Source organism: Canis lupus, chromosome 3 (assembly GCF_011100685.1).
Source record: "Canis lupus familiaris isolate Mischka breed German Shepherd chromosome 3, alternate assembly UU_Cfam_GSD_1.0, whole genome shotgun sequence".
Taxonomy (NCBI): Eukaryota; Metazoa; Chordata; class Mammalia; order Carnivora; family Canidae; genus Canis; species Canis lupus.
In genome coordinates this window covers 1,029,291-1,057,048 of record NC_049224.1, presented here as the reverse complement: position 1 = coordinate 1,057,048, position 27,758 = coordinate 1,029,291, and the positions used below count along the sequence as shown (strand labels likewise).

Here is a 27,758-nt window from a genome sequence, read left to right as displayed (position 1 = left end):
CTTTCACTTTTGTTCTCGCTCTCCCTTTCGTGGTTCATATGTCATTAATTTCATGTAAGGAAAATACACATTTAGGGTTCTCCACTATATTGGGTGGGGGGATTTCAGCTGACTCCAAAAGATTGTCCACTGGCTGATTTCAAGTGTCGGTGGCAATACTAGGATTGTATCCTGCAATGGGAAAGAACACAAAAACTCACTTGTGGTAGACCAGAGTTGGAAAGGAATTTGCTTATTTGCTGTTTTGTTTGGTTTTAACTTCCATTCAGTAGGAGGGGGACCAATTTATATCTTACGGTTACACATGAAAACCTGAGTTAACTTGTACTATATAGTTCTACACTAATTTATCCCAGGGAGGGCAGCCTGGGTGGCTCAGCAGTTTAGCATTGCCTTCAGCCCAGGGTGTGATCCTGGAGACCTGGGATCGAGACCCACATCAGGCTCCCTGCATGGAGCTTGCTTCTCCCTCTGCCTCTCTCTCTCTCTCCTCTCTGTGTATTCTCATTAATAAATAAATATTAAAGAAAAATTTATCCCAGGGATTTTTTTTAAACCTCTAATGAATTGGCACACTAGACTGCTGCTCAGGTGACTTGACATTTAATCCAGACCTGAAGGTGGGGAGATGGTCAAGGAAGTTCCCTGAGATGTTGAGATACGTGATGGAAAACATCTGACCTTTCGTTGAAGGAGGGGCTTTTTATCAAATGTAAGGAGCAAAGCAGGACAGGGACACAAAACAAGTTAGTGTGGAAATCTGGAGAGTTCCAGTTTGATGAGGTGGGTCGGAGAGTCAGAAGCGTGGTGAGAATTTTAAGGTGGAAATGGAATATGAACTGACCAGAGAAACAGAAGTTTATTAGGATGTTCCATTTCAAGCACCCAGCTGAAGAGGATGGTCTTACCATCTGGTCAACCATCTGCCCCGTGGTGGGACTTTCTGTAGTAGTATCGCAGCCTGGCTTAGGCCCTGAGAAAGCCTTCATTTTAGGAGAAAATATTGAGGAAGGACAGTATCAGAAACCCAAAGAGAGAACCAAATTACAAAAGATGGAGGCGTTAAAACGTGAAGCGAAGATTGACTAAAAAGTAAGGAGTATATGTTTCTAAGGCACTGTGGCCAGGCCGTAGGTGTCAAGGCCTGACCATGTGGAACCCCAGTGATCATGAAGCTGCAGGTATATTAGTGTAATCAAGAGGAGCTATATTTTCTGGTGAATCAATAATTTTTATGGCATATTTCCCCAGGTTCCTATTAGAAATGTATGTGATGAATTTTATGACCCCAAATAGTGGTTTCTATTCTACTTTTTAACACAGGGAAGGCTAAGCGGTAACAGGTTTTCCAGGAGTCCTGCTTCCTCATGGAAGCAGAAGGACCGCTAACGGGTGGTCCATTTCCACTTTCCACAGACTTTTCAGGAGTTATTGGAGCCCCACAGAAGTTTCTAGAGAACAGAGCCATAGCTGTGTGACTCCCTTAGCAAAGGACTGATGCCTGACTCAAAGTCCCACCCCACAGCCAACAGTCCATTTAACTTCAGTCAAAATTTAGGAAAGGCATGCAAAGAAGTCCTGCTTGTTTCCTTGGTCACAGAGTACAGACATCAATAAAAATCTTGACGTTTACTAAAAGGCACGGGGGACCAGGAAACCAGTGGCCTCAGTTCGACGCTTACTTAATATGGGTCCTGTGGAAAAATCTTTCCTTTAGAGGCTATGGTGCGGCGGAGCTGTTGTCACTTCTATAGTCCCGCTCCCTGAGTCCAGAGCCGTCGTCTCCACTTATTCTAGAAGCTGGGTGACCATGAAAGAGTCAGGGAAGCTCCTGTGTCCTGATTTACTCATTTATAAATAAAACACGAATAACGGTATTGGTGTGGGCGCTACATGGGATGGTATTTGCACAGGTGCAGTACTTGGCTCAGAATAAGCATTCGGCACCAGGCGGCGGCGTGGGGCCGGTTTCAACTTCTTTAGGATGACTAGCCGTCCCAGCTCCGAAACGCTAAGATTCGGTGGCAGGAGGGGGTTTTGGTCATTGTCCCTGCTCCACGTTTTCCGCGGAGACTGGGCAGCGCTGCGGCCGAGGGGCGGCGGGTGGAGGCCGCGGGGAGGCCGCGGGGAGGCCCGCACCACGTCGTGCACCGCGCAGAGCACGGCCGGCAGCTGCCCTGGGGTCACACGGCTCGGGCTGCAGAGTGGACAGGTGCGGGCTGCGGGGCCGACAGGTGCGGGCTGCCGCGGAAAAGCAGGAGGCGCCGACCGCAGGCGCCTAAGCCGCGCGTCCTCAGCTCGCTTGTGTGTGGGACCACGCGGCAGAAAGCAGGTGCCCCGGCAAAGGCAGGTGAGTCCTGGGCCCCACAGGCGCAGCCAGCCTTGAAGACCCGACGGGCATCAATGTGTGCAGCAGGTGGACTGGGGGCGTCCCTGAGAGGCCCCTGAGATGTGCCCGGCCGTGGCTGGGAGTGGGGTCATGGGGTCCCAGGGTCCCAAGGCCACAGAGTCTCGGGGTCCCAGGGTCCCGGGGTCTCAGGGTCATGGGGTCCCAGAGTCCCAGAGTCCCAGGGTCCCGGAGTCCCAGGGTCCCAGGGCAGCAGTCGTGGCACAGAGGCAGTCCCCAGGCCGGCGGGGGCACAGTGCCGGTCGTGGGTCGCTGGAACACGCCCCGAGTCCAGCAGAGGAGGGCGAGCAGGGTCCAGCGCTCACCGCCTCTCCCCTGCATGCACCTGAGAAGGGCCCCCGGGGCGGCGCCCTGCCCGGGCCGCTCCCCCGACCTCAGTCCGGCGCCCCCGGCGCCCCTGGAGCCCGCAGCCCTGGGAGCAGAGCAAGGCGGTGCAGCAGCTGGGCGGCGGGGGAGCAGGACGCCTGGACGGGCTGCGGGCTGAGCCCCGGTGACCTCGAACCCCGGGAGCCTGGTGGATGGGCCCCGGCGGATTTGAGCTGCGCTGCACAGGCCTGCTTCTCCCTCTGCCTGTGCTTCTGTGTCTCTCATCAATCAATAAATAAAATCTTAAATAAATACATAAATACAAATGAAAATGGAACAAGGACGGGGATCCCTGGGGTGTCAGCAATTTAGTGCCACCTGTGGCTCAGGTCATGACCCCGGAGTCCCGGGATCGAGTCCCACATCGGGGTCCCTGCATGGAACCTGCTCCTCCCTCTGCCTATGCCTCTGCCTCTCTCTCTTGTCTCTCATGAATAAATAAATAAAATCTTTTTATTTTATTTTATTTTATTTTATTTTATTTTATTTTATTTTATTTTATTTTATCTTTTTAAAATAAAATAAAATGGAACCAGGAGATGAAGAAAGCCCACAGCAGGTAGACACCCACCTGGGCGCCACCGTAGCCTCGGAGGCGTTGGGCCCCCTGGTCCTGCAGCTTCAGAGTTGTCTGGGGGTCGGCGGGCCCAGCGTCTGGAGACTGGGGAGCAGGAGGCTTCCTGAGCTACAGGAGCACCTTGCGGGCTGCTCGGCCCCACGTCACCGGGATGCGTGGAACAGGGTCCCCACCAGGCCAGGTATGCGGGGTCCACCCCAACCGTCAAGGCAGCCGGGCCACACTGACCTAACCTCGGCCCTTCTCCTCTGGTTCTTGTCTCAGTGACATCAAAGGGCTCCAGGGAGCGGGCCACTTGCTTAATCAGTGGCTTTGCTGTAACCTTCACTGTTGCCATAAAATATTCCAGGCATCTTCTGAGGAGTAAGTAATTCCCCCAGAGCAAGTTGCAGAGCCCAGCGGTGTTTGCTTTCACCTGCGTTCCACAGATGTGGCGCCAGCTGTGGGCACCCATGGGGCACTAAGCCCCTGAGGCCTGCTGGTAACCATAGTCAGTTAATAGTTGATGTTGAAATGTCACATAAAAAGGAGAGCAGAAATCATATAAAAGAGGAGTCCTTGCAGAAACAATTTAGAGGGTCTAATATTTAGCACCTGAGAAATAGGATTTTACTTTTTTGTTACACTAGTAGACCAATTATTAAGGCCCAGGCCTGGGTTGGGGCGGGGAGGCTAATAAACTGGACAGACTTTGAAAAGAAGGACCCAGACAGAACCACTCCTTTATTTTTATAAAATTCCATTAATTAAATGATCGTGAGAGAAAACATCCATAAAGATGAGAAGACAATCAAACACATCTTTTCTATTTGAAGAATCACACATCCCCAGTATACAGGAATTAGCCACTATCTGCAGGTATGTTATTGAATTTCCCCTTTCTTTATACACACATCCTGTTTTTCCTCCTATAAAAATTGATCGCCACAGATGTGGTCTTGAAATCCCTGTGGTTTCTGAAATCCTGTTCAAAAGGAGCAATGTATTTTCCTATTCCTGCAATTTGAGCAACGAATAGCAGAGGAAGTAAGTCAAATTATTCTGTTTCTTTTTTTTTTAATCACATAATAGCATACCAGTGGATTAGTAGGATGCCATTGACATGGCCTAGTCTCTGTCCGTTGGCTTAATCATCAATCCATAAGCATTTAACGACCATCCACTATGTCCCAAGCACTGGGAAAACAGATGTCAAACATGGTGCCTGCCCATGTGGGGCTGAAAATATTTAGTAGGGCAAGAGGACAGGTCAGCACAGAATCAGGATAATATTTGGAAATATTATGAGGAGTCTTTTTCCTTCTCAGAAAATCTTGTTTTACTGCGCAGCTCTTTCACTATTTAACCAAATCAAGAGACTAAGGCTGGTTGCCACAAAGAAGAAAAGACACAAAAGAATCCAACCAGAACAGGGTCCAGTTTCGGACTGAGCATATAAAAAGAAAGCCCTTAAAAGCTCTCGTTTCCAGGAGCCTGGTGATTGGAGGAGGGAAGAAGCTGGGGGTTTGCTTTTGTTGTATGTACGTAAGTATTCGTTCTTTCTTTCTCTTTTTCCCGCCCCCCCCCCCGCCCCCGCCCCTTCACCTTGGCTCTGACTCAGTAGAGGAAAGCCTGAAAGACAAGCCAGTTTCCACCAGGGACCGGGGCGGAATGCCTGATGACTCAAGCAGCAACTTCCCAGCCTTGGAGGGGCTGAGGCCTTCTCTGAGGTGGGGAAGGAGTTTTGAGATGAGGAGAAAGGAGAGCTAGAGTGCTGAGATGCGGAGTGGGCTTTGTGCACACCGTGGGGTGCAGATGGAAGGTGTGGGACGGTGCCCCCTGGAAACATGGGGCTTTGGCAATAGGAGATGCCCTGTTCCATTTGGAGTAGCCCTGCTGGCCCTCTGTGCGGCCGCTGCCCGTGGTCAGCTATGTGTTAGATAATTTTAGCATCATTCTTACTCCGGAGAGTTTGGGTGGGCTTTATCCAGGGGGGTCAGCCCTATGACCTGCACTTCTAGAAGAACTTGAGTGAGGTGAAGAGCATAAACCACAGGAAAAAGTTGCGGAGATGTGGAGAGTGGCTTGGAGGCAGCTGCCTGGGCCTAGAGGGGCGCGGAGCCCGGCCCAGTTCAGTCGTGGCAAAGCCTCGCTGCTTGACACCAGCCCGACCTTGACAGGGGTGTGCTTCCGAGGAGGGTGTGGGAGGCGGAGGGCCTGGGAGTGCTCCCCGGATCCCAGCCCGCTGGGCCGGACACAGGTGCCATCAACTGGCAGACTACTGAGCGGTCACGGTGGCCCAGGAAGCCGGCAAGGAGCTCAGGTTCCATCCGGGCACGCTGTGAAGTCCTAGGAAATCCTTGAGAAGTCGGAGAAGTGCGCACCGGTTGGTACCGTGGTGAGGACGATCTGGGGCTAGGGGAACAAATGAACCCACTGTGCTTACTGATGAGCCGTCGTGTCTCTCGGGAGAGGGCTCTGCCCTTGGCGAGTTTTCTTCAAGAACTTGGCTGTGGACACAGAGGCGTACTCCTCAGATTGGCGTAGGATGCAAATTCTGAAGAAATAGCTCTTACGGTGCAGGACAGGATAAAAACTCAGAAGTCTGAAGCAAGTGTCCGAGAGGAGCAGGATGACCCCTGACAGAACAGATGCAAAGTCCTGCCTTTAGGTGAAGCCAAGCGAGCAGCACAACTAGAGGATGCGAAGGCCTGGCGGCAGCTGCCCTGACAGCCACATGAGGCTCTTAGTTGGCTTCACGCTCTTGTCCGTCAACGGCGTGTGGTGGCCACCTGAAGGCCACCTTCCCTCTGGATGTGGTGAAATGGAGCCATGAGGATGACCTTCCTAGCAAGGGCCTCACTTTTCCCAAGCTAAAATAATTTTTTGAGAAGAAAAAAAAAATGGTGTAAAGAAGCCACAGATCAAAAATGACGGCTTCTGCTCACGCACTCCCACCACGCCGGGCAGAGAACGGCCGCTCGCCTGGTGGCCTCGTGTCTCTGATGTCACCGCTGCCTCTCCCGAGCCCCTGAGATCTTGCAGGGTGTCGCGTGAGGCACAGGCAGCCCGCCCGGAGGGGCCCGGGCCCAAGTCACCGGGTGGCAGAGAGCTGCGCTCGCCTGCTGCCCCCGCATGGACGCGGTGACCTGTCGCAGAGGCCGAGCTGACACTCAGCGGCGATGAGCGGCGGCCACCGTGGCCCGGCGTGGACGCTGCTCCTCCACGCAGCCCTCCTGGCCCGCAGCCTCCTGCAGCCCCGGTGGCAGTGGCCGCTCCTCAAGGCCGCTCACCTGGTGGCCCTGGTCGGAGGCCTCGTCACCCACGACAGGGCCAGGTCCTGGGAACCCCGGGTAGCAGAGTGGCGAGAGCCCACGGTGTTGGTGCAGGCAGGGTCTATCTCAGGGAAACCAGCAATTTCAGCTAAAGTGCAAAAGGCTTCACTTGTGAAATCCAATACACCTCCTGGGTTGATTCCTAGAATATTCTTCTGTACGAAGGGGGCTTTGCTAGATGCCAGGCGAGCTGCCCCTCTGTTCTAAGAAGCGAAGCAGAAAACCGAAGTACTGGAGGAGCCTTGGAGGCCACCCACCCCCGGGCCGTATGGCCGAGGACACTGGGCCCGAGAGAAGTTAGCATCCTTGTCCCCAGTCTCAGGTCTCCTGAATTCTATTTTCAGTGCTCTTTCCAGTATGAGGCTTTAAAAATATAGTATTTCATTTTATTTTTATTTTTTTTTTTAAGATGTTATTTATGTATTCATGAGAGACACAGGAAGAGAGGCCGAGACACGGACAGAGGGAGAAGCAGGCTCCCCGCGGGGAGCCCGATGTGGGACTCGATCCCGGGACCCCGGGGTCACGCCCTGGGCCAGAGGCAGATGCTCCACCACTGAGCCCCCCCGGCATCCCAAAAATATACTATTTTAAAACAAACCAGCAATAACGAAAAATCTTACAGATTTTTTTTTTTTTTTTTACCGTGAGAGTGAGCTAATTCCTTTATGTTGGACCCGTTCGATCCTTAGGACTCCGTGAAGAGGAGGGAAATGTTCCATCAGCAGCAAGGAGGGGGAGCAGAGTGTCCCAGACGGGGGGAAGGGAAGTCCGCGCGTGGGCACCTGCCTCGCCCCCGGCCCTGACCCTCTGCGCTCCAGGCCCCCCTCCTAACCACGCGGACGCACAGGACCCACCTGCCTGGAAAAGAGTCCTTCTCTTTTTCTCATTCCAATTTAAACTTAGTCCATTGCAGTGATATTTTTTTAGTTCATTTTCCTTGTAAAAATCCTAGTTTCTAATTTCAACCCCAGGATACTCGTATCTCAAGGCCCTCGCTCTTTGTTGCCACTGAGCGCTAACCCTCCACCGGGGAGCGGGAAGAGGGGGACACACAGGCTGACGGGGGCGAGGCGTCCTCGCGGGGGCCTGGGCAGCAGCACTCCTGCCCGGACTCGCCCGCGGGCCTCGCCACCCCCGGCAGCTGCACCCTGGGCCGCGGGGACCCGCTCCTCATTGCCACTTTGTCCCTCTTACCTTCCCACCGGACCGTCTGCTACTTCGGTTGGAAATCCCAGAGCGACCGCAGCTCTCTGGGTGCCCTTCCGCAACCCATCAGGTTTATGGAAAAGCTAAGAACTTCCTGATTCACTCCCACCTGATTCTGTGGGAAACCAGGGGAGTGATCATCGCCCTTTAGCCACCCGCTGCCCTTCTCTGCACCTCCCCAGGGCCCCTTCCCACGCTGGAGGAACGCCGCCCGCCACCATCCAGAAGCTGGGGGACGCTCATCTCTGCTTGCCGCATCTGCCCCCGTTTCACTAGGGAAACCTTGAGAGAGCTCGGTCTTGGGGGCAGCAGGTGTGAGCGGAGCTGGGAGGGGACAGAGGGGTCCTTACTGCTTCGGTGGTGGTAAGGCCTGCGTAGCACCTGTCCCTCGCGAAAGGCTCCCAGGGCCCGGCGAGGGGGGATCCGCCCAAGGTGGCTTCTCTCGTGCTTACCGGAGCGGGAGCCGCGCTGCTGGCGGGGCGTCTGGGGCCCCAGGTTCTCACGGGCGGGCTGCCCCGGGGTTGCCCCTTCCCGCCAGCCAGGAACCGGGAAGGAGCGAGAAGGGACCCGGTGGCGAGCCGCCCTTGCCTTGGCACTGACCGCGGGAGGCCAATATGAACGCGTGTGCGCCTGTCTACGGCCTTTTGTTGTGCTTTTAAGCCATGAGTTGTAATAGGTAATGTAGCGACAGGTGCAAACAACACGGAAGTGGAACAAATAAAAACCAATTTTCTGCTACTTCATTGCCTCGCCCCCCACTTCCGTAGAACCATTTTCATCGGTTTGGGGTATGTGTGTGTGTTCCCTGGATATGCCTTTTTTAGATATGTGGACATTTGCTTTCATTTTTATAGGAACGGGATTGTACACCTACGGATACGTGCACACATGCACTGTATTTTTGTGTGTTTTCCTGAGTCTTTTTTCACTTTACTATATGGGGACACGTGGATCTATCACATCATTTTGGTGCTTCCTTAGCATTCCCGGTATGAATGTTCTGCGACATGTCTGTTGGCCAGTTGATGGTATTTGGGTTGTCTGTCCTTTGCTGCATTGCAGTAACGTCAATGCGTCCGTGTGCACGTGCGCACACGCGCGCACACACACACACACACACACACACACCCCTTTCGCTCTAGACTCAACTTTTCTGAAATAGAATCTTGCAAGTGGGACCGCGCGGTTGGAAGATGTATTTATTTTAAATTTGTTAAATTCTGCCAAATCGTCTTTCAAAAATGTCACGCCCGGTAACAGAACATTAGGGGGTGCACCTTCTTATCCTCTTATAAACACTATATGTCATCAAAATATTTGTAAATTTTGCCAGCTTAACAACAACAAAAAACACCTCCTTTGTTTCTGTTTAAATTACTGTAACTGTTAGTTTGAGCGCCTTTCAAATGTTTCTGGCCGTTTGTGACCTTCTGCTCTAAAATGCCTCTTGTCGTTTGCCTGTCACCCCCATTTGGTCTTTTATATTTTTCTGCAGGAGCGTGTTGGCTGTGACGGATGTTAACTCTTTGTCTCTTATATGTGTTGCAAATATTTTCCCACAGTCCTCATTTGACTTTTAAATTCCTTCGCGTGAGCTGATTCCGCCAAGTAGAGGTTCTGACTCCTTAATCGTTCCAATCTGTCGGCCTTTTCCTTTATGGTTTCTGGGCCCCTGTTGGCCTGACGTGGTTCCCTCACCCCAGGCCCACGGAAGTAGGGCAGGTGTGCTTCCTGGGGGAGGCGGTGGCTGCCTTCAAAGAGGCAGCAGGAAGCCGACGGATGGGCCGCCAGGAAGGCCGCCCGGGCCCTGGACGGCCCCGGCCCACGGGTGTCCCCCGCCCCCCACGGTACTTTTCCAGCCTCTGGCGATCTGTCCTGCCTCCAGGCAGCTCTGCCTGCCCACCAGGTTCGCCTCGGGCCCCCTCCCCCGGGGGACCTGCCACGGGCTGTCTTTACCCCGTTTCCTGCCTGTTGCTGGCAGCGGGCGGCCTCGCGCAGCCTCTCCTCACGCCTCCTCTTCCTGCCGCTCCCCGCCCCCCTTCCTGCAGCGGGGCGCCGGTGCACATCTGTCCGGCGGCCGGTTCCGTGGGAGGTGTGATGGTGCAGTGCTCTAAAAGCCGCTCCCTTCCCTGATCTACAGCCCTGCAGGCCTCCCTGACTCCTGATTCTGATTCACTAAGGACAAAGGAAGCGCGGAGTCTGCGGCTGCCTGGGTCCCGGGGGAAGCAGCGCCAGGCAGGGAGGTGACACGGGAGTCACTGTGTCGGCCCCGGCCTTCCTCCAGGCTTTGGGGTGCCATCGGCAGGGCCGGTTCTCTCCCGGCTGGGGTCAGCCACCAGCCACCAGCCAAGGCCAGCCCCCACCCCCGGCCCCGGTCTTCGTGGGCGTCGGGACATCCGACCTGTGCGTCCCTTAGACGTGTGGGGAGAGCAGTGTGGCTGCTTCGCAGATGTGGCTTCAGGCCACCCCCGCAGTCCCGCAGAGCCACACGTCACCTGGCACGTTGGGATCCTCCCGTGTAGAGGTCTTGGGTCCGACGCCCTCCAAGTTCTCCAGGTGGCTGCGGGGCTGCAGGAGCCCAGGAGCCCGAGAGGCATGGCCAGGGCTTCGGGTGCAGGAGGGAGCAGGGAGCCCGGGAAGCGGCCGCTGTCCCTCGGCGGGGCTCCGTGTCGTGGCCCTCGTCCCCCTGCCCACCCTGGCCAGGCCCGGCCACTCCCGCACCTCTGTGGGGTCCCTGGCTTCTGACGGTCTCCTGGGCCCTAAGCGCGGCTTTCACGGTAGAACAAGGTGCTCGTCTCAGCTCGGAGCTTCCCCGGGCTCCCGGGAGGGGTTTCAGGAGCCACGCGGATATTTCAACGGCTCCGGGGGGCCAGGGCGCCCGACGGGCGGGCAGGCGGAGGGAAGGCAGCGCGGCCCGCGGGCCCTCGCTGGGGAGGGGCTCTGAGCCCCGCAAACACGAGGGGACACTGGGAGGCTCGAGGGAGTACGAGGCAGGCCCCGACGGGCTGGCTTCCGCGCGGGCCCCAGGCAAAGGAAGGCGACTGCCCGGCGCCCGGCCCGGGCCTTCTGAGCCGGAGGTGACCCGGCCATCGCACCCCGACACCGGCCGCGGCCCACACCTCAGGGAGCACGGCCGGCTGGCGCCTCTGGCGCAGCACAATTTCGGATGTGTGGTGGCCCCACCAACTGCGTCGTGGGTCGCCCAGGCCGCGGGGACCTCCAAGTCTCCCTTCGTGGACAGGGTCGGGGAGCAGTGGCCCGGTGGCGCCCGAGGTGTTGGGGACGCTCTTCAGGGGGCCGCGGCCTGGGCGGGCACCTGCCTGGGACCCCAGCCCTCGAGGCTGGCACGACCGCGGGGGTGCGGCTCGGGGTGCGGGTGGCCAGGCACGAGGCCTCGTCCAGCCATCTCTCTAAGCTGGGGTGAAGCCGTGGGCCCCTTCCCGCTAGGGAAGGTCCCGCCGCCAGGTGTCCCCCAGAGGCGGACCGACCCCGCGGGGAAGTAGGAACCCGACCTTCGGAGACCGCGGTGCTCTGCGGTCGGTCACTCGGAGGCGCCAGAGGGAACACTCAAGAGCCTACAGCCATCCGCCATGCCTTCCGTGCAAATAGGCATCAGCCACCGAGGAACCCAGAACTTTCCAAAGCACAGTAGGAGCAACACCACAGGCCGCTCTCGTCCAGTGGAAGGGAAAAAAGATGCGCAGTCTTCGTCCTTGGGCCCGGTCTCCGGCCCGCCCTTAACCCCCTTCAGAGACACCGGGTCCCTGGTGCCTGCGGAGCTCCGCCTGCGGGGCTGCGTGGGGACTTGCTTAGGGTGGCCTGTGTCACACACATAGGGCCCTGCAGGGGCCGCCCCACCCCACCGCTGCCCCACCAGCCCGCTCCACGTCGGCAATGGGAGGCCTCGTGGTCTTTCTCCTGGTGATGATGGTAGTGCTCTTTGCAGAGTTAAAACAAGAACAATCTGAATTGGTCTAAACCTTCGAGCCTTGCTGCCCCCCAGGAAGCCTGAAGGTCATGTTCAGACGCGAGGACAGTTGCTGTTCTTGGTGTGCAGGATGCGGCCCCGCAGGAAGGGCCACACTCTCGGGTCGGGCCGCGCCTCCACCGCCGTGGGCACCTGATGGCACGCCACCACAGCGTCCCCTGCCTCACGGAGCCCTCAGAGGGGCTTATACGGGCGTTAGGACCTTCGTGTTCTACTCCCATACATCATTAGTGGTGTTCTAGAAAGGGGCCCTTTCTACATTTTTAATAAAAGAGGACATTGATCAAGTGCTTTATTATACGTTAAGCCCCCTACATGGGTTTTCTTGCTGACTTCTCGCAAAAATCCTCTGGGGTCACTCGTAGTATCAGCCCCATATTATGGACGAGAGAATGAGGTGTATAGAGGTGAAGTAGCTTTTCCGAGGTCACGGAGCAGTAACGGCAGTGCGGGGACCCCACTGGACATGCTGTCCGACCACAGAGTCCATGCTCCACCGAGACTCCTGTGGGGGCCTGTGGACAGAGAACTTTCTCACATGTACTTCAGAAGAGCCTTGTCCACAAAATAGTACCCTTATCTGACAGATGAAATGGTCAAAACATACACTCGGGTCCGCTCCATTAGCTTTTTAAGTAAATCATTTTTAAATGCCAAGCCATCCTACAAACCATTAAAACCTTTTACATATGATATTTTTCGCATGGTTTTTTTTTTGAATATTCATCACCTAAGAAAATGTTAATGTTTAATTTTAACATAAAATTTTGCCAACTCCCCTTCTGGATAGGGATGCCAGGTTTAACAAATAAAAATACAGAACGCTTAGTTAAATTTGAATTTCGGATAAACAGCAAATGATTTTCAGGGGGCACTTATACTAAAAAAGAATTCATTGTTTATCTGAAATTCAAATTTAACTGGCCACCCTGAATTTTATCTGGCAGCCCTATTTCTGGAGACCTGTTTAGTATGCAGTAAATAAGGAAACCTAAAGCCAGTTGGAAAAGATGAGGAAATGGCTCCTGTATCCTCAGCTACGTTTGCGCTAAGCACGTGACGGTGGAGGCTGGCTCCAGGGCAGCTACCGGGCTGCACAGTCCGGCGTTCCTGGTGCCACACATCCCCGGCAGTGCAAAGCACAGTGCTAAGTGAGGATTCTTTTATATGCTTTCAGTTCACGCTACTGAAAATTAATAATAGGAATTGCCACTTGTACAGCATTTGAAGATTTGTTCTAGTTTAAGATTCACAGAAATCTCATGGTGGGTATTCCCATTTCACATATGGGGAAGAAGAAAGACTGAAAGGTTACTGGTCTAAGGCAACGGCTCCTAAGGGGCAGAACCCGAGCGCAAGGCTTCTGATCCCGGACCCACTCCTCTTTTGTCCACACTGCACAGCACCGTGCTTGTCAAACAGCAGGCTGGTCCCAGAGGGGGCCACAGGGAAGGGGCTGCCACATAGGAGTAAGTGCCCCGCCTTTCTGGGCACCTTTGTGATGGTGCCAGATGGAGCCTTGGGTGACAGGAGAGGGTGAGGATTCCCCAGGAAGATGTCTTTAGGTTGGCCTTGGGCCCCTCAGACTGTTAATGGAGCTGTCGGGGTTGGCTCAGGTGCACAACCTAGAAGGCAAGTGTGTTGGAAGCAAAGAGTAATAATCCAAAAAAAGCTCAGGTCCCATAGGGATGGTTTGGAGGTCACGTTTCTCGCAGGGCCATGATGGCTAACTTCGTGAGTCGCCTTGACCAAGATGCAAGCTCCCAGATATTTGGTCACACCTGGTTCACAGCGAGGGTGTCTCGTGGCTGGTGTTTGAGTCCGTAAAGCAGGTTGCCTTCCCTCGTGCGAGTGACCTCATCCCATCGGGTGAAGGCCTGAGCAGAGCCCAGGACCAGGCCACTGACACTTCTCCTACCTGATGGTCTTCGAGCTAGAACACCCTCCCCGCCTTGCGTTTGGACTCGAAGCGCAGCATCTACTGTTCCTGGGTCTCGAGCCTGGTGGCCTTTGTCCTGGAGCCATACCGTCCGCTCCCCTGGGGCTGCAGCTTGCCCACCGCGGACGTTGGGGCTGGTCAGCCCTGTAGTCACGCGAGCCAGTCCTCCTCCTAAACCCGTACGCAGGGAGAGGGACTGTGCGTGCGCGTGTGAGCGTGCTCCTGTTTCTGTGGGGAACTCTAGACAATACAGCGGATGTCCACCTCACCACCTGCAGGTCTGACGAGGAAAGCCAATGGGTCTCACCTCTCAAAACCCGGGTGCTTTAGTCCCCAGTAACGCACTGTGTCCTCCCCTGTCTCCAGTCAAGAAAACCGACATTTCGGAGTCATCCAGGGAGCCGTCTATGCAAGGCAAATGTTTTCAAACATTGTTTTTTATCGAGCCTATTTTTTTCTAAGCTGACAAAGAATCTCAATATGTAAAGTAGATAAAAAGAGGAACAACTTTGATGAAATTGGCAGCCCCGCGTCAGGGTGGGAGCGCATGGACGTTCCCCGTCTTCTGCTGCCAACTCCTTGCTCTGGGCCTCCATAGGTTTGGTTTTCATCATGTGGAATAGAACTTTATTTATTTTTTAACATATTTTTCTTCTCAAAAAAATTTTTTATTATGCAAGGTGCACGTACTTCCTGTAGAAAATATAGGTGTCCTCGAATAAAAGTGACAATTACCCATTTTCTAAAGTTCTGCCAACCAGAGGAAACTCACATTTTTTTCATGTTTCTGAATGGTTAACACACGTGCACACACACATATGTATATTCACCTTTATATTTGCGTAATATACATAGACCAAAGCCCTTCTGAAATAATTCCCGTCAGAACACTTAGCCGTATTGGATCAGAACTCATCCTTGCACCAGGCGGTGACAGGCGAAGGGGCTGAGAACATCTGTATGAGCTGACCTTGGGTGACACATCCCGAGTGTTTATATTCAGATGAGTTTTATCGTTTTCCTAACAGGCACCTAGGAGACTCTAGATTCTAGTAATGCTGAAAAAGTGTTTTTAGGCTGTCTAGAGGCCTCAGGACATTCCTCTGAGTATTGCTAGTTGCAGCAAATCTATGTTATTTAGGAGTGACTCAACTGCCTGAAGTCCTAATAGACAAGTCTTTGAGGGGGAACGCTTTTCAGGGGTGCTGAGGGCCTTCAGTTCACTGCCTGGACTCCAGCATCTGCTCCAGCTTCTTGCCTGCACATGCCCTACGCTCTCAGGGCTCGGGCTCCCGCACTGCGCTCCGGGTTCCCCGAGTCCGTGCTCTGGACATAAAATTCCATCTCATGTAGGAAACACACTCCCGGTTTGAGCCAGTAGGTTTCCAACGTGGGTGCGCATCAGAGTCACTGGGTTCTGATTTGTTAAACCACAGCTGGCAGGGCTACGCTCCCGGAGTCTCTGGTTCAGTGGGTCTGGAGTGGGGATGAAGAATGTGCATTTCCAGCACATTCCAGGGGATGCTGGTCTGTGGATCACATCAGAAGCTCCACTCTGCAGGGCTCCTCAAATGTTGTTGTGTCTGTAACCATCGGAGCGTTCCATTAGAGGCAGGGCCTACTTCAGTGGGTCTGGGGTGGATCCTGAGGTTCTGCGTGTCTAACAAGCCCCCAGGGACCCCACTTTGGGCATTTCCTCAGTATGCCCCTGGTTTGCTGTTTGCGGAGAAAAAGGGCTCCCCTTCCTTCCTCTGTCAGGGCTTCCTGGACCTGCCTACCCGCCGAGGTCACCTGGGCCAGCCCAAGTCCTCCTGGTGCCGGTGTCCCAGCCCAGAGGCTGTGGTTGGTCTGCCCTGCGGCTGGAGACGGTTAGGGCCCCGGGTACCCGTGGCACGTAACCACGTGGATGAAGCACCGATCCACGTGCCCACGTACCTTGCGCCCTCCGTGGGACCTTGGTCCTGGCTCCGGCCTGTTTGCCTGTTTTGTGTTTCCTTCGTCTGCCCGGCTGCCCGCCGACCCCCGCGGGCTGGACCGCATACCCGCTCCCCCACGGCGTCTGCCACGCACTGGGGATTAGTGTTTGTTGAATAAATAAATGACAAAAATCAAAATCAAAGGGAGTATGAGGGAGACATCCCGCAGGCCGCCAGCCCCCAGTAGAGTGGGTTTACCCAGGAGCCCCTTCTCCAAGGCGGCTTGTGGGACTGGCTCAGGGTAGATGGATGCATCCTGCTCCCTCTACACATCACCTTCCCACCTTTCGCCCTATGGGAGTTCCCTCGAGAAACTTCCCCATTACAGGCGTTACCTGGCGCTTGCTGCGTGGGCAGGGACTCAGCGGGCTCTGCCTCGGGGGACCCCTGATGGCAGCCCATGGGGTGCCAGCCGTGGAGGTGCCCGGGCCCCCCGAGCCTGTGCACTGAGCCACGGGGGAGCTCCTCACTTCATCCCCCGGGCCTGGGCCCGCATCAGGGTGTCCCCCTTGCTGTGGGGCACGTAGCTCAGACAAGGCGGCCTCAGTTTCCTCCACTGCCGGGCCCCCCCGACAGCTCAGCAGGGCAGGTGCAGCTGGGGCCACAGGCACAGGCCGGGGTGCAGGGGCCGGGCCAGCAGGAGCGGCCGCCCGCGGCGCCCAGTGCCCACCTGCTGGGCCGCCAATGCCCCTCGCCCCCCGGGGGCTGGCTGCCCAGGTCCAGGTCCCCAGTCCCCGCTCAACACGAGGCTGTGGCCCGAGCCCCTGAGCCCACCGAGCGCGGCCGGGCCCGCCGCCTCTCGAGATCGGAAGCGACCTCATGCAACACACGTGAAGGCCAGGTGATCCCACATGGCGCAGACCTGTCTCTCTAGCAAGGCGACTGTAAATGTGGTTCTAGTTTTAGTTCCTAAGTGGAGAAGGGGGCCTCGAGGGCAGAAGCCGGGGTGGGGAGGACCGGGGGTGTCCGGCCCTGGGGTGAGGGCGGCCCCGCGCTGGGCTCCTGCTCCCTCCCCTGAAGCCGGGTCTCCCGAGATCCTGAGCAATCCAACTCAATACTTATAAATAATAATAATAATCGCGTTGCGTCCGCCGGCGAGAGATCACTAGCTAGACGAATCCTCTATGTTTGTTTGCTTCTCTCAATGGGAGACCAGACAATCTTGTTTTCCCTTTGGCACGAGTTGCTGTTGTGCAATGCTGACTCCCTTGACATCATTTTCCAAGCCCAGCATCTCAGCAGCTTCCACCGCAGGCTGCGCACTGTTTATCATTGCCCACTCTGCTAACTCCTCTTCTCGGTGTTTTGCCAGTCGATTGGGTTGGACTTAGACCAGCACCTGCCACAGGGTACTGTGCTTCCTGGTTACCTGTGTACCTGCACAGCCTGCCACCGGCCCTTTCCCGGAAGACCGTCTAAGGAGGAATCGGGCTAGTGATCACTGTATTTTCATTTGTGGTCAGAGAAGAATGGGTTTTTCTTCTCCGCAAACATTTGGCCTCCAACTGCCAGAAGCACCGCTTATGAGCCATTTGGCAGAGCTGCTGGCCCTTAATTGTTTCCAGATGACATTTAAAATGGATCATGTGGTTGGATTTGATTCCTGTTCTCAGAGTGCAGAGGATAAGCTTGCTATCCCAAACATCATGCCTGAAACATTTACAGAGAACACTTACCATGTAACCTGTCCCCAGAGCGGAGGCTGCAGTTCACAAGACTAATGCAAAATCCTCCAAGCGGGGACATCTGCTTGTTCAACTTGGTTTTCCCATGGCCCATTTTTCAGAGGGGCCTTTCCATCCTCCCCCTGAATCTCAATCCAGTTGAATTAAATTACCAACCTAAAAGAAGTTGACCTTAAAACCATTTATGCTTCCAAAACCAATTCAGGATATTAGGTTTTCCTGGGAAAAACAAACTGTCATTACTTACAGTCTTGGCTGAGAATGAAATAAAGTGTCATTAGCATCGTGTTCTCTTAGACGAAAGCATGTCCCGAGAATCAGCTTAAGATGAAAAAAAGGAAAGAAGAGTAAAGGTCAAAAAAATAAATAAATAAATAAAGATTTATTTATTTATTTATTTATTTATTTATTTATTTATTTATTTATTTATTTATTTATAATAGAGAGAGAGGCAGAGACACAGGCAGAGGGAGAAGCAGGCTCCATGCCGGAAGCCCGACGCGGGACTTGATCCCAGGACTCCAGGATCGCGCCCTGGGCCAAAGGCAGGCGCTAAACCGCTGAGCCACCCAGGGATCCCCAATGCTTCACTTTCTAAACTGAGTTTCTTCATCTGGAAAACGGGGGGTAATATTACCGACTATAGAGAGGTGGTGATGAAGATCCTCGGGGTTGAACCTTAGCGCCTCTCACATTTCAACACCCAGATGGGTGGTGTCTGTGTTGTTACTGTTGCTGGTTTTACAGGTGCAGGGCCCTTGCCAGCCTGGCTCAGGAAATCTGTTTGGTTGTCATCACCATAGCAGGGGTGTTAGACGGTCATAGTTGGGAAGGAGGAGTATCAGAAAAGCATGAAACTCCTGAGTAATGTCTCTCCTTATCCCTAAATGTTCCTCTTCTGTGTGGAAAAGTGGTTTTTTTTTTATCGGTTCACAACTGTCAACCACCATGAAGAAAAATCTCTGGGAGAGAGCAGTGACCAGATGCTTGGTTCTTTTGCCGTCTTCCAAATCAAGGAATGGAGCCTCTTGCATGCCAAAGCCATCTTGTGATTTTTAGAAACTTGTAGTTGATTAATTTAGTCAACCATCTTCTGTGAAACTTACTCCCTTTAGTCACACAACAATGTGCCAGATTTTGAAAAATGAAACCCAGGGCTGTGGGGTTGCCTTCTTGTGGGTGAGCCCCCACCCTGTCAGGGAGTGCGGGGATGTCCTCTGGAGGACAGAGGGTGTCCCTCTGCTAGCCATCCAGGACAGATTATCGATCATGCCTTGGTCTTTCCTTCACGGCAATTCCCTTCTCCTAGGAAGGAGAGGATATTGGAAGCCTTAGTTCTGGCTAATGGAGAGTAGGGTCAGTCCTGTTGTGCACAGCGGTAAGATGGTCCCTTCACGGCAGCGTGTAGGCAGCGCTGGACCAAGGTGGCCGATGCAAGAGCCCGGTGGAAGCCCCTAGGAGATGCTAGTAGACTCCTATCTAGAAACTGGTTTCTAATCTTTGGGGTTTTTTTGCATGATTATTGCTACCAGCCTATACCTCAATAATCTTTTGTTAAATGTTGCTATGTAGTCTCAGCTCATACTTGGAGGAATTGCCAGAGTCCATGTGGGAGAATCCAGGGTTCCTACTTAGGGAGGAAGCAAGTTATAAGATGGTAGAAGATGAATGGCTAGTGAAGAAGGAACGTCATTCAGAACAAGAAGGCTGGCTGAGGAGTACAGGGGTCACCAAGTCATTTAACGGAACATGAAAACGTTCCTAAGTAAATTCTTGAAAATTTAGTGGGAGCGCTAGGGTGGGTATGAATGTGGTAATACCAGATGTCCACATCACAGGGAATGGGATTCCTGACTACTGAGGTATGTGTGTGTGTGTTTAGGTGTATTCTGAATCGACAGGAAGGATTACCCAAAGAGCTGGAGAGTTTGCCGACACTGGGGTTCCGTTAGTTGGCTGAGGCTGCCGTAACACAACACTACAGATCGGGTGGACGCCAGAGTCCTGGAATCAAGGTGTGGGCAGGCCTGGTTTCCCATGAGGCCTCTGTCCTCGGCGTGCAGGGGCCTGCCTTCTCCCTGTGTTCTCACCGGGCCTTTGTCATGCATCAGCATCATGGGTGTCTCTGGCTCTTCTTGTAAGGACTCCAGTCCTGGTGAATCAGGGCCGCCCCCACGACCCCATGATCCCTCCTTAAGGCCTCTCTCCAAACATACTCACATTCTGCTGCGGTGCCTGAGTGCTAAGGCCTCAACACATGAATTTGGTAGGGACACAATTCCGAGGTTAATACAGATGTCAAAATGCAGCATCGTTCAGGCCCCTGAAAGTGAAACAAGGAGATTCAGGTGACAGCAGCGTCACGGTCTTCTTCCTCTTCATTCAGATCCTGTCTCTCATCTGCAAAGCCTGGCATCATTTTTAACTATCTTTCTGGAAACCCGAGGCTGTGTCCTAAATGCTAACTTTTCTGGAAGGTTGTAATAGCTCTTCATGAGGGATCGGTGAAATGGTGTGATGGACAGGACTGCAGGGCTGAGCCAGGAAAGGACCGGAGCCTTCCATCCCGGGCCCAGCGGTGACAGCTTGGTTAAGACCTGAGCTATGCCATGTAAGCCTGCTTTCTGCACTCGACTTCCCAGCCACCCCCAGGGCAGCCAGTACTTCATTTACACTCAAGGCAACATGCTCCAATGCTCGCTGCACATTTCTCTGGCAGCTTTTCAGAGCTTCATTCTTCTTAATGGTGGCAGAGAAAATGACACCGAGTATCCAGGAGTTGATTTGCTCCTTGCCTCACAGTTTCCTTCAAAGTCCCTTCAGAGTTTTCCGAATTTTACTTTCTAGAACAAATGTTACTGGCATAAATGTCAGGAATGCATGTGCAATTATTCTTAATGGTTGTGGTAAGCAAGCTCTGGATTCTCAGGTCAGAAGCAATCTGCCTTTTAGCAATTAGCAATTAAGGACCATGTGGTAATAAGTTTAGTTGGCATACAGGCATATTTCTCCAATTCATTGAGTCAACAGTGACAACAGCAACCACACAGTGTGAAGATGAACATGTTTCCGTTGGGTCACCTCCTGACCTCTCGTCTACACTATCACACTACGTGGCACCGCCCCAGGTTCTCCTCTGGTTGCCTTGACTGAAGATGGCATCTGAGGAGACTGATTGATTAATCAAACCCTAAAGTCAGACAGGAGCACAGGAAATGGTCCAGTTAAATCTTCCAGGAGAACTGCCGTGCAACCAAACCATCCAGTTTTCCAGGGCAGACAGACAGTGTTCCCTGTGCATTTCACTGTCAGGTTTCCCGGGATGAAGTCACTCCCCCGCCAGTGTCGGAACTTGAATTAACTGTCCATCTTACTAGATCTCCCGACTGACATCCAGTCTCAGGAGGAGGCCCGGGTTTCCAACATTTTGCAAGAAAATACACAAACTGAAGTCTGAGCAGTGACCCTGGGTTACCCTTGAAATCCTGGTTTACAGTGTTAATCATGGCCAAGCTACAAGGGCACTTAGCCTATGGCTGATCTAAAAATTCTTGCTTAATCAATGACTCGTATGGTTGATTCCTTGAAATTTGATCATAAATGTGAATTTACGGGGAAACCCTCTGTAATGTTTTTGAAACCTAGTTGCTTTTCTTTTATGTTAGAAATTTGGCCCTTTGCTTACTTCAGGCTGTTCGCGTGTCACTGTGCTGTGCCTTTGCATCGAGTGTGCTTTGTCGTGTTCTCTTCTTTCTCTGGCCTCTCGTTCAGCTTTCTTTAAGTCTCCAGGAGTGACCGGTGTTTTTAAGAACACCACTCGCTGACTGGCAACTCAGCGATGCCATCGGTCACTTCTGGCTCTAGATCCCAGCTTGTGCTGTTGGGCAAATGCAAAGCGAGGTTTGCTCAGGGCTCTGCTTTATGTGAGAAAGAAACTGAGGCTTAGTGACAAGTGGCCACAGGGAAGGACTTGGACTGTACAGTACTGCATGTTAAGGTCCCGGAGTTCTGGGCACAGAATCAAAGTGGAAATGCCTCTGGAGCTGTCAGCACAGTTGAACTGCCTCCCCCGCCGCTGCCTCAGCTAGCCCGGCTCAGGCCCCGATCGCCTGGGGAGGCGACTGAGGCCCGGAGACTTAGGGTCATTTGCCCCAGTTCACGAAGTTGTCTGTGACCTGGGCCCGACCCCAGCTCAGCATGTAGGACATGATGCTCCGTGGCTCTCAAGGTCTTCACCATCCTGTCCATCCCACAGTGCCGCCCAGGCCCCACAACTATCCGGGCCCGTTTGCTGGATGCCACACAGAATAACAAGTCTGATACGTGAGCTGTGCAGCCAGAAACCCTGAATGTGCTCTCCGCTCTGCACCTCCTCGCTACCAGTGGTGCTGGCTTTGCACACTCATTCTTCAGAGAGCAAAGGGCTACAGAAACCACGTCATAGTACTGGTCTCCTCAAATGCCTTCAGGGTTCCCCACACAAGGTCAAACACCCCTTAGCCTGCCCTAAACCTCCCTGCCCCCTTCTCTCCAGCTGCTCCTCACCCCGTCTGTCTGTCCTTGTCACTGTTGTCTTCTTGCCGCCTCTTGGCCAAGTGTAGGGCACCCCTGCTACACTGCTCTTCACCTAATTCTAGCCAAACCTCTGAGACCCGGACTCTTTTTCCCAGCTTTTGCTCAGAGAGATCCCTTCCCTCTGCAGAGTCATCGAAGCACCCCTGAACACTGAGCATATAAGGTTTGCTGTGTCTTCTGCAGGCACGTCAGCTGGGTCTCTCCTTCATCGATACCTTCCAAATGTGCCTCGTACTTCTCACCTCTGTGCCCTTGCCCACACTGTTCTCCTGCTGGGAAGTGGAATCCCACCTAGATGTCAAAGTGCAGCTGAAATATGCCCTCTGTCAACCTTTCCCTAATCCTCTGTACCCTAATGCTGCTCTAATGAATTACCACAAACTCAGTGGCTTAAAACAACTCAGATTTATTTTTGTTATAATCTTGAAAGTCAGAAGTCTGAAACAGCTTTCACAATCAAAGTAACAGGTCTGTGTTTTTTCTAGAGGTTCTAGAGGAGAATCCATTTCCTTGCCTTTTCCACCTTCTAGGAGCCACAGGCATCCCTTGGCTTGCAGCCCCCTTTTCCATCTTCAAAGCTAGCAGCGTAGCATCTTGAAATATCTCTCTGCTTCTGTCATCACATTGCATTCTGTCTGAAATTCCCGTCTCCGTCTTATAAGCACCCTGGTGATTACACTGGACCCACCTGGGTATTCCAAGAAACCTCCTCTCCCCAGTATCCTTTACTTCACATCTGCAGAGTCCCGTGCACCATGTAAAGTGACATAGTCACGGGTTCTGGGGATTCCCGTCAGAGACAATTGATATCTTTTATTTCTATTGCCTTATAACATTGTGTTTGAGTATCTGTAATTCAGGGTTCCTCAGAGACTGCCTTGAGCCTGCAACAGGTTAAGTCCTTTGAGAGCAAAGACTGTGTCTTGTCTTTATATTCTTAGAGCCCCATGCTCAGCCAGTCAAGCTCTACTACTGAAAAGGGCTCAGGTGGCCGGAAAGCCGGCCATAGAGATATTGACCTTCTTTGTAGCTAACTTGAGTTCTGGAACAGTTGTGCTGTACGTGAGGCCCTGTGAACTCTGTGGGCAGGGCTTACGGCTCCACATGCTGCGGTGTGCCCATATGCATCTTAGTATATACATAGTGGCTTAGCACAATGTATGTACACAGAGCAAACCGAGTAAAACATTCCTGAATCCTCCTATTTTCTGTTGGTAGCTGTATAAGTTAGCACAAGTTTCCTAGGGAATAGTTTGGCAACAGATTTGAAATTTTTAACTGCACATAACCTTTGTCCTTATGATTTCATCTCTAGGAACCTTCCAGCCTTTCTCTCCCACTGTGATGCCGCTCATGGCACAAAGATAACTTATACAAGTATCTCCATTGTAGAAGTATGGAAAATCGGAAACAATGTAAAAATCTATCAACATGGTACTAGTTATTGAGTTATGGTGTAGTTAAAAAAAATAACAGTAAAGCAAACATTCAAAACAGAAATCCATAAACTAACGTGGAAAATGCTCATGATATGTTTAAAAAACAAGTTGCATATGGTACAACTAAAACGATTTGGCTTTTTGAGGGCACCTGGGGGGCTGAGTCAGTTAAATATCTGACTTCAGCTCAGGTCACGATCCCGGGGTCTTGAGGTCGAGCCCCCATGGGGCTCCCTGCTCCGCGGGGGGGCCTGCTTCTCTCTCTTTTTCCACTGCTCCCCATGCTCCTGCTATCTCTTTTAAATAAATAAAATCTTAAAAAAATAAAAATAAATTTGGCTTTTGAAAAAAAAATCATATGTATAATCATACATATATTACATATATGTCATATATATGTATATATAACAAAGATCTGGAAGATAAGGAGGTTGTCTCTTGGGTGTTTTTGGAACATTTTCACCTTCTTTGAATATTTGAACTTGATTTTACAGTTATGATTTGCTTTTATAGATGTAAAAAGGGAAAGAAACCTATTTCTGAAAAAATACAGTGACAGATGCCACGTGAATTCTGGAAATGAGAGAGGTCATTAAGGGGCATTTGGTTGGAGACCAAAGCACAAGGTGTTTTTTCTTCAGAGGAAGCTGCAAGCCAAGAAGCAGGTGGCACCCCCTTTAAACTTACCGAGATCAACTTTCTTTTCCTCATTGTGACGACAGTCGCATAGAAGCATTTCTTGGGGACATTGGATGTTGAGAGCCCACTGCTGTCTACATCTGATCCTTCTCAGTACTACAGGCTGAGGAGATCTTGCAGAACTCCCAGGCAAGGAAGTAGAACAAATTCCTGCTTTGTTACTGACTTGCTGACATCCTACACCAGTTCCATCATTCACTGAATTATGAGGTTTTTCTTAGTACGTTTGTTTTGTGGATAATGGTGGGTAGGCACTGTTTAAAGGTGGGTGACATTACCTACCTCCCCACAGAGTCACTACCAATGGTTCATACGACCTGAAATGCCAGCTCTTTGTCCTTTTACGTAATCCGACCACATTTTTCATAGAGAAGTCTTTAGAGGCAGATGTGACGACAGGTCCGTGGCAGACGTGTATAACTGTGAAGGAAGAGCTGGCTCCCGGGACCTCAGGACTCTCACAAGGGCACAGGCTTGGACTTCCAAGGCAGCTTAGAACCTACTGAAATGCTTGAGAGAGAGAAGCCAGAGAAGACAGGGCGTGGTTCAAACACTGGCTGTCCCGGACACTCCGGGGACTGAGCATGTCTGCTTCCATCTCTTTACCTGTAAGGCAAGGTCATTACGAAGCACCTATTTTTAAGCTGTTGTCAGAACTGAAGCAAATAACGCGCATACCGTGTGCAGCATCCAGTAGCTGGAGTGCGTTAAATACACACTGTTGTCGTCATCGTGTTGTGAGGCTCCAGGGGGAGAAGTAGAACGTGCAGTGAGGATCAGAAAGAGGAAAACAGTGAGTCAGTTCAAACACAGAGTCTTCTGGCAATTTCAGTGTAGAAATAGTGAAATCACTTCCTAGCAAGGGCAGCACCCAAGGAGAGACTCGGTTTCCCTCAGAGGTTTGTCTAAGGCTTCAGGAGAGATGCTTGCTCAGGGCAGAAGACTGGACGTAGAGTTCCCTTCGCTTCTCTGCAACACACATTCTGCAGCGTGGACCTGTGTTCTTTCCTTGCAGGGGTGATTTGGATGTGGCTGTCCACATGCAGTCACAGGAGGGTCCCCCCGTCTGCAGCCCCAGTACAAGCAGTACTAATAATTTTCTGCTTTCACATGTCTTCAGGCATCTGCACACTTGGAACCTGACCTTTCCCATTCCTCGATTTATATACACAGTCATACACATCCTCAGACAACCCTAGCCCCGGATTTGTTTTAAAAGATTAGGACTCTGTTAAAACAATCGGACCTTGTTTCTGGGATTAAAATTGTGCTCCAGGCTATCTCTCTAGGTTTCTGTCATTTGTATTTTTATGCCATTTGATTCTTACCTAATTGTTGTGTATCTACTGGCCTCCCTGCTCCTTTTTCTCCACCATGAAAGGCTTCGTACAGCTCTTTACTCTTGACCCGCCCCTCCCCACCCCTCCCCCCAGTATTGTTCAGCAGTAGCATGACTTCACCCGGGGCCTAAACCATGTCTTGTCTGGTCTGTACTTCTGGCCTCGCTCCGGCTACGTCTGCTCATCCTCCCCCACTTCTTGGTCCTGTTTCAGCTCAGGATTCCCCTAACACCCAAAGCTGGCTGTCAGTTGTGCTGTAACTTTTGAGAAATTACAATCAATTTTTAACCAGCTCGTAATGCTTCCTGTGCCCATTGCTTCATGCATGAAGGGTCAGAGGAATCCCTTGGTCTTGATGAATAGACTAATCATAAAATATAAATGATTTATAAACATTAAAAACGTTCACCCTCAGTAATACAAAAGAGAAAATAGAGGCAATGAGGTACTATTTTTAAGCTGCAAAATTAGCAAAGGTTGGAAACCAGGTGGGCACTGCAAGCCTGATGGCGGTGCCGTAGGGCAGATACGCTACTGTGTTGACGAGTGTAATTTGGCACAAACTCTTGGAAAAGCACTTTGGCAAAATATGAAAGGAAACCCGAGGGACGCCTGGGTGGCTCAACTGTGGAGCGTCTGCCTTGACTCACAGGGCGTGACCCCAGAGTTCTAGAATCGAGTCCCCCATCGGGCTCCCCACAGGGAGCCTCCTTCTCCCTCTGCCTGTGTCTCTACCTGTCTCTGTGTCTCTCAGGAATGAATAAATAAAAATTAAAAAACACAACAGCTAAAGAGCTTTGGAGCATCATCTAGAGTATGAAAAATAAGAAACAACATAAATGTCCAGGGTAGGTAATAGATAAGGTCTCCTATAATTGAATATTTTGCAGACATTCGATGTTTTTCTCTTCCTCTTTTTCAAATTAGACGTTCTATTTTGAGATAATCGTAGATTCACATGCAATTATAAGAACTAAGGCAGAGAGATCCCATGCACAAATCACCCAGTCCTTCCAGCGGTACCTTGTGACACCGCAGCACAACCTCCCAGTCGGGATATCGGCCCTGGGGTGGCCAGGATGCAGGACATCGCCATCACCGCGCGCATCCTCAACTCCCCGCTGCAGCCCCCAGCAACCACTCTGCTGTCCCCTGTACACCTTTGTCGTTTCTAAAGAGTCATATACGTGGAATTACTTAGTACGTAAGCTTCTGGGACTGGCATTTTTTCCCCACGGAGCGTCATTCTCGGGAGGTTCCTGCAGGGTGCCGCTCAGCTCACTAATTCCCGTGTTTTCACGGCGGAGAGCTATTCCGGGAAGTGGCCACAGTCTGCTGCGGCAGCTCCTTGACGGACGCCCGGGTCGCCTGGGCCCGTCCTGAACGAGGCTGCCATCCACGCCCCACACCGGCGTTGCCGTGGACGGGACTTCCCGGCAAGGCCGTTGGGGTCACAGGTGAGTTGCACGCTTCGTTTTCTGCGACCCTGCCAGGCTCCTCCGGAGCGCGGTCCCGTCCCACATTCCCAGCAGCGGGCACAGCGGCCGGCTCCTCCTCCTCCTCCTCCTCCTCCTCCTCCTCCTCTTCCCCTTCCCCAGCAGCGGTGTTTGCTGTCGCCCCCAGGGGTCCGGAGAAGCCCCGTCGTGGTGGGCGCGCTCCTTCGCGGCCTGGCTCTGTGTCTCCACCCGCCGCCCCGCGTTCCCCACGTTGCCGCATCTCTTCGTGCCTTGTGCCGTTTTCTAATCGGATCGTTTCTTCATGGTCGAATCTTGTAAACGCGGAGATCCGGTAACCTATGAAGCTCATCCTTTTAAGGCCTAAAACTCCGAGCGTTCCGTAAGCTGTCCCGTGGACGCCAACGGCTGTGTGGCCGTCGCAGCCTCGCACGCCCAGAGCAGGCTCCTCCGCCCCGCAGCAGAGCCCGTACGGTTCGCGGTCAGGGTCGTTCTCTCCGTCCGCGGCCACAGCTCGCGGGACGCTTCCCACCTCTGCGCGTGCTCTCCCGGACACTGAGGGCCGAGGGGTCCTGCGGCCGCGGCCCTGTGCGGCCCCGCGTGCCCCGCGCTGCTCCCAGGGGCTGCTGTCCCGAGCCCGCGCCTGCGCCCTGGGGTAGCCCCCCCGCCCCCCCGCCCCCCCGCCGCCCCGCCGCGGCCCCCTGCGCCCGCGTCTGCGCCCTGGGGCCGCCTTCCTGCGCCTGTGCCTTGGGGCTGCGCCTGCGCCTCGGGGCCGCAGGCTGCTGGGTGG

The 27,758-nt window shown here is 52.8% G+C and overlaps 1 long non-coding RNA gene across 3 annotated transcripts; it reads right to left on the bottom strand.

Moving 5' to 3' along the window:
* Window positions 1–27,067, bottom strand: LOC119870970. Of its 3 annotated transcripts, none has more exons than XR_005356503.1 (4): window positions 24,163–27,067; window positions 18,099–19,784; window positions 17,709–17,782; window positions 1–171 (listed from the first exon to the last, which is right to left on the bottom strand). It is a non-coding gene; the product is annotated as an uncharacterized LOC119870970 (long non-coding RNA). The 3 variants fall into 3 exon arrangements; XR_005356502.1 differs by lacking the exon at window positions 1–171 and adding an exon at window positions 11,007–12,376; XR_005356501.1 differs by lacking the exon at window positions 1–171 and adding an exon at window positions 11,007–12,376 and having other exon boundaries at window positions 19,682–19,784; window positions 24,163–27,063.
* Window positions 27,068–27,758: the final 691 nt, after the last annotated feature.